Raw genomic sequence first — 7,554 nt, 5'->3', positions numbered from 1 at the left:
AATGTTGACTTTTGAGAAACGTGGCAGTACCAGATGAGACGATGCTAACTCTGACGTGAGACGGGATGTGAGACCTGGGTTGAACCACCTAATTGTCCAGTTAGCTGAGCTGGGTTCAGTTCCTATAAAATATGGATTCAAACAGTGACTATGTTCCGATGTGTGCTGTGTTGTGTCTGTGGTCGTGTAGTGAGTTGGGTGTGTTGGTGGCTGTTGTGTCGTGATGTGTGTGTGTGTGTTTGGTGCATCGTGATGTGGTGTGTGTTTACGTCAATCTCCAGAGCGCTGTGCTCTACTAAACAGGTGTGGTGTTCTGTCTGTCACTCTGGCTCACCTCACCCCAGCCTTCCTATCTCATCATCCCTTCACGTCCGCTGTTGTCCTTCTGATGTAGCCCCAAACACACACACGCACGCACGCAACACACGACACACACACACCACACACACGCCACACGCACACGCCACACACACAGTAATATAATAAGACAAGTGCCTACTCCCCCCACACGTGCTTCAGGCAGTTCTGGTAACAAACCCACTATCAAAGAGTAAATAACTACAGAGGTAGATAGTTTTAATCTCAACTCACCATCCCTCATGACAGCTCAACTTCCCCTCTATTGCGTCGTCCCTCGCTTACCCTCCTCTCCCAACCCTCACACGTCTCACCTCCCCTCCCTCCCTCCCTTCCCTCTCCTACTTCTCCCTCCCTCCATCTCTCTCCCTTCTCCTCCCTTCCCTCTACATCTCCCTCCTCCATCTCTCCCTGCTCCACTCCCTCTCTTTCTTTCTTTTTTTATTTCTGTCTCCTTCTTTGTGCTTTCTGTTTTCGTCTCTGTCTTCTCGCGTCTCATCCAACACCGACAGGTCAAATGCAATCACAAGCATACTGCTTCTAAACTCAAACACACACCCATGTGACACACACAGCGCAGTGACCAACCACGCACAGGGAGTGTTAAATACACAGTAGGCCGAGAGTCCCTTCTGAGTCCACTCCACACTAACTCTGGCCTGAAGGAAGCTAGGAGACCCACCAGACTGCCTACTCTCTCACTCTCATTCTACTCCCTCCTCATCTCTCTCTCTCTCTCTCTCTCCTTGTGTCTCCCTCTCTCTCTTTCTCTCTCTACTGTCTCTCTCTGTTCTCTGTCTCTGTCTCTCTCTCTCTTCATCTCTCTCTCTCTTACGCTGCTCTCTCCTACAATTGCATTTTTACATTTATAGGGCTTTATATGGCCATGGGAAACAATTTAACATTGCCAACGCAACTTGAAGTAGGACACTTATACAAACAAAAGTCGTGAAAAAAAGAAAAGAATTTAATAGAACCCAGTACATGCATCACAGTATAGTGCCAAAAAGAGTATGAGACATACAAATGTACAAATGAGTCTATAATTACAGGTGATGTAATTGTTGTGGAAATAGTTTATAAGTACAAGATAGGGAAAATAAAATAAACATAAGAAATAACAGTTGATGTCGGAAGGTTACATGCACCTAGTTATAGGTCATTACACTTGGTTTTCAAACCACTCCACCTTTTCTTCCGTTTTAACAAACTTTAGGTTTTGGCACAGTCATATAGGGACACCTCAGTATTGTGCATGACATCAATCATTTTTCCAACAATGTTTACAGACAGCATTATCGTCACTTTAATGCACTCTATCACTAATTCCCTAGGTGGTCAGGCATTTAAATACACTAAATTGACTGGGCCTTTAAGCACAGGCCTTGTGGAAAATACACAAGAATAATTGTATGTCATGGCTTTAGAAGTCTTCGAGATAAAGCTCTAATTGACACAAGTTGCTGACGTTCTAATTGAGGGCATGTAACCTGGATGTATTTCAAGGGGCCTACTTTCAAACTCAGTGCCTTTGTTTGCTTGACAGTCTGGGAAAATCAAAAGAAATCACCAAAAGGACTCAAAAGGAAATGTGTAGACCTCCACAAGTGCTGGTCATCCTTGGGAGCAATTCCCAAAATGCCTGAAGTACCACGGTATCTGTTACATAACAATGAGTATGCAAGTTTAAACACCATGAGGACCAGTGCAGTCTGTGCATACCGGTCTCAGAAGGATGCGTTCTGTTCTACCTAGAGATAACGTACTTTGGTGATGAAAAGTGCAAATCCAATCCAGACCACCAGCAAAGGGACCTTGTGAGATTCTGGAGGAAACAAGGTATACAAAAGATATCTAATACTCCACATGAGTAAAACATCAGTCTCGCTTACTAATCGATACATAACCTGAAAAGGCCAGCTCGGTGTACAGCAAGGAAGTAAGCCACTGCATTCCCAAAACCACGATAAAAAGCCAGACCACGGTTTGCAACTGCACATGGGCACAAAGATCATACTTTTCTGGAGAAATGTTCTCTGTCTGATGAAAACAATAAAATATAAACTGTTTGGCGATGAATAGACATCGTTTATGTTTTGGAGCGAAACAAAGTGGGAGGCTTGCAGGCCAAAGAACACACATCCCAACCGCTGAAGCACAGGGCTGGCGAGGCATGGTCATTTTGGGGACTGCGTGCTTTGCTGCAGGAGAGACTGGTGCACTTCACAAAATAGATTGCATCACGAGAAAAGGAAAAATGTAGTGCTGGTGGATATATTGAAGCAAGCATCCAAGATCCAGTTCAGGAATTTAAAGTTGTTTGCAAATGCGGCATCTTCCAATGTTACATTAGATCCCCAGAGATCATTCTTCCAATTTGTGGGCGCAAAACGGCAACCAAAGTCACTTGTTATTATGAGTGGCATCACATATAAGCCGCTGACTCTATCTTACCTAGTAACATTGTATGGGCAGAACTGAAAAAGCGTGTGCGAGCAAGGAGCCTACAAAACCTGACTCGAGTTACACCAGACTCTGTCATGAGGAATGGGCCAAATTTCACCAACTCTATTTGTCGGGAAAACTTATGGTGGAACGGCTACCGAAACATTTTACAAATTAACCAATTTAAAAGACAATGTACCAAAATACTAATTGAGTGTATGTAAACTTCTGACCCACTAGGGAATTGTTAAAGAAATAAAAGCTGAAATAAATCATTTCGCTCTACTATTATTCTGACATTTACATTCTCTAAAATAAAGTGCGGGATCCTAACGCAGGACCATAAGAGCATGAGGAACTTTTACTACGATTAAAAGTCAGGAATTGTGAAAACTGCGTTTAAGAGTTTAGAAGGTGTAGGTAAAGACTTCTGACTTCAACGTGGTATATAATGTATCTATATAATACATCGTATAGTAATGGACTATACTAATATAAGTACTGCTATCTCTTAACTTATAATGTAATAGAAATTAACGTATTCTTCCATTATGCTATCGTAAATAAATGTTATTGTTATCCCTACTTAATGCTCATCTGATCTAATTATGTTTCTATGTAGATGCACGAATCTATATAAATGTATCTGAATCTATATAATGTATTCTGTATCTAATAATGTATCTGTACTATATAATACATCTGCCCATATCTTATAATGCTATCTAGTATCTATTTATAAATTATTCTGTATCTATATATCGTATCTGTATACTATAATAATGTTTCTATGTATTGATCTATATAATGTATCGAAGTCTAGTATAATGATTTGCGCTTCCTTATATAATGTATCTTTTATATAATGTATCTGATATACTGAGTTATAATGTATCTGATATCTAATATAATGTATCTTGTATACATAGCTACCTAATGTTATCTATGTATATATATAATGTTGTCTATGTTACTCATGAATCTGAGATATTAATGTATCTGTATCTCATATAATGATATCTGTATCGTATATGAAGGAAATGGTGTACACAAAATATGTAATGGGATCATATTGGCAGCTGTACCCCGAAACTTATTCACAGTACATTTACAGAATACTCATAATAAACCATTTGATAAAGATACATAGATTTTACATGAACTTTAATATAACTTCTTCTCCTCCTAATGGCCACCTCTGTGTCAAGATTTTTCAAAAGAAACTTTACGGAAAGAAAGCACACCATGCACATAATCGTTACGGTCGTTCAGACACCCAAAACAAGCCCATAATCAGAGAGGCACCGCCATGTTGTGGATAACAGAGTCAAAGAAATGCATATAATATTCACTTACCTATTTGATGATCTTCATCAGAATGCACTCCAGGAATCCCCAGTTTCACAAAATGTTTGTTTTGCTTGATAAAGTCCATAATATAATGTCAAATAGCCTCCTTTTTTGTTCCATGTGCGGCTCCTTAGTTCAAAACATCCCAAGTTCATGACAAGCAGCCAGACGAAAAGTAAAATGATATCCATTTGAGCAGTTGCGTAGAAGGTGTCAAGCGATTGTTATAGAATCAGAATCATTTAGGGAGGTTCTTTTAACTTCTCTTGGATATGTGGGATAGGTAGCGTTCCCACTTTGGCAAAAGCCAGAAAAAATTAGGCGGCCAAATCAATATATTATTCTAATAAACATCAATCTTTCATGAATCACACATGGAAAGACCAAATTAAGCTACACATGTGGTGGAATCCAAGAGCGATATACGAAATGGTCTGGATTTCCAAAAGGAGATTTACGGCGAAAGGCACACAAACGAGTTATGTTAGCTCAGCTACATAGCACAGAAAACACATTTTCCCAGCCAAAAGATCATAGTCCAAAAAGCAGAAAAGAGATAAATGAATCACTAACCCTTGAGATCTTCATCAGTATACCATCTCATCAGAGAATCAGTGACACATACATTTATGTTTGTTCGATTAATGGCATATTTATATCCACAAAATCCGGTTTACATTCGGCGCCCCATGTTCAGAAATGCCCCAAATATCCGGAGACAATTGCAAGAGAGCCACATTCATTAAACAGAAATAGCTCATCATTAAACTTTATGAAAGATACATGTAATTTCACATAGAATTAGATACACTTGTTTCTAAGTGCACGCTCGTGTCAATTTCAAAAACAACTTTATGTCAAAAAGACACACCATGCAATAATCTGAGATGTGCGCTCAAAATAACAAACATTTCTCCGCCATGTTGAGAGTCAACAGAAAGTACGAAATTATCATAAATATTCCCTTACACTTGTCATCTCATCAGAATGCACTTCGCCAGGACTCCTATGTTCCACAAAATCGCATGTTATGTTTGATAAAGTGTCCATTACTTATAGTCTAAGTAGCTACTTTTCTACATGTTTTAGCTGCACGATGTCCAAACGCTTGCGCAGAATTGCAGCGAACTCGACGAAAATTCAAAATGTAAATATAACAGGTCGAATAAACTGGCAAACTAAAGATAGAGAATCAATCTTCAGGATGTTGTTGATATATTATCATCCAATAACTTCTCAACCGGAAGGATTCCTCATGTCTTAGAAGTTAATGGACCGCAACGGCGATACTCATGAGGAAAAGCGCTTATTGACCAGGAACTTGGTCATATCTGCAGACCAGATGGACTGAAACAGCCTCCATCCGGGCCCCACATCTAACTAGAGGCTTCATTCTCACATTCTACAGACTGTGTGACATCTGAGTGGAAGGACGTAGGAATAGCTGCACACAAATCCATATCTTCACGGCGAATTCGAATAGGGACATGGCAGTTTAACATTGACCCAGATCTCAATTTCTCACTTCCTGTTTTGATTTTTTCTTTGGTATTTTGCCTGCCATATGAAGTTCTGTTATACTCACAGACATGCATTCAAACAGTTATTTAGAAACTTGCAGAGTGTTTTTATCCAATAGTATACCAATCAATGCCCAGTATATTCACATCTGGGACAGCAGTAGGAGGCAGCTTCACTATGCGGCACTCAATCATCCAAAAGTGAAAAAGCTGTTCCCCCTATATCACAGAATTAACTATAATCTTCAAATCGTTTCAACCGGAGAATTCCTTTGTCTTTAGAAATGAAAAGGAACGCAGCTACCTCATGGGCGCGCCTGAGTGAGCTTTGGCCCTCTAGCCAGACCCTGACTCAAACAGCTCTCATTCCCTTATCCTTCACAGTAGCACTAAAACAAGGTTCTAAAACTGTTGAATCGAGTAGTGGACGCCAATATATATGAACCCCATAGACACTGTATATTGGATAGGCAAGCCTATAACCTCAGATTTCCCACACTTCCTGTTTGGATTTTGGATTTTTTCTCAGGTTTTTGCCTGCCATATGAGTTCTGTTATACTCACAGACATCATTCAAATAGTTTTAGAAACTTCAGAGTGTTTTCTATCCAAAACTACTAATAATATGCATATCTTAGCTTCTGGGCCTGAGTAGCAGGCAGTTTTCTCTGGGCACCTTATTCATCCAAGCTACAATACTGCCCCCAGCCAAAATAAGTTACATTCTAGCTGTGGGTCCAATTCTCATTATGTGTAGGCCTATGTGAGGCGACCCCGAATCCCGAGTTTCGGCTCGATAGGTCATTTGGTGCCCGAGCAACGACCTTAATTGGTGATGAAAATCCACTTTTTCCGGGCTTTGCTACGGGGTCCTTGAATGAGCTCTCGGACAGAAACATTAGTGTCCGTCTCTATGGGCCAAGGCGGTTTCAATGCACCCAGCCTTGTGACTATGGGACTTTTCGAAATGTCGTCATTTTCGCGATGGTCAAAATTATTTGAAGTTATTTCTGACGTTCTAGAGCCACATAACTCACCGTACCCTATCGACTTGAGCTCCGGAACAGGTTTCTAAAGTTTCAGAGCTCTAGGTCTGACGGTTCTTTGATAGTTCGAACAAAGTGAACTATTGCAGGCTCTGTGTGTCTGTAAGCCCCACACTATGTCACTCCGTCCTTGCTGTGTGGGTGTGAGTTTTTCTTGGAAATCTGATGGGAGAAATGACTGATTTACAGTTCATGATGGTTGCCTAATCACACATATGAAGTTTTGGAAAGATGTGACTTTTTTAACCCTTCGAAACAGCCCCTATGCCTCCAATTTAAGGCACTTCCGGTTGGCACAGGAAGATAAAAGTAAACACATATCCTCATTGGGGTAGGCTTTTACAGAATGGTGGCTCCAGGAAGCTTAGAATCAACACAGGTAGACCTCATAGTGGCCTGATGGATTGTCATTGAAGACAGGTTCATAAGGCATTCATAACCCACATAGACTTCAGGTTGAATTTAGAGGAGCAGGCAATGTATTCCTATGGGGAGAGAAGTCATTGCAAACTGTTTGATGTAAACACCTTCATTTCACTGTTAACTTCTTATGGCTGCAGGGGCAGTATTGAGTAACTTGGAAAAAGGTGCCCATTTCAAACGGCCTCGTACTCAATTCTTGCTCGTACAATATGCATATTATTATTACTATTGGATAGAAAACACTCTCTAGTTTCTAAAACCGTTTGAATTATATCTGTGAGTAAAACAGAACTCATTTGGCAGCAAACTTCCTGACCAGGAAGTGGAAAGTCTGAAAACGATGCTCTGTTCTAGGGCCTGCCTATAAATGGGCTTGATACGTATTAGTATACATGCACGTCATACACCTTCCA

The sequence above is a fragment of the Salvelinus sp. IW2-2015 genome, linkage group LG20 (assembly GCF_002910315.2).
Source record: "Salvelinus sp. IW2-2015 linkage group LG20, ASM291031v2, whole genome shotgun sequence".
Classification (NCBI taxonomy): Eukaryota; Metazoa; Chordata; class Actinopteri; order Salmoniformes; family Salmonidae; genus Salvelinus; species Salvelinus sp. IW2-2015.
The sequence above is the reverse complement of the archived record's forward strand: the minus strand, read 5'-3'. Positions refer to the sequence as shown.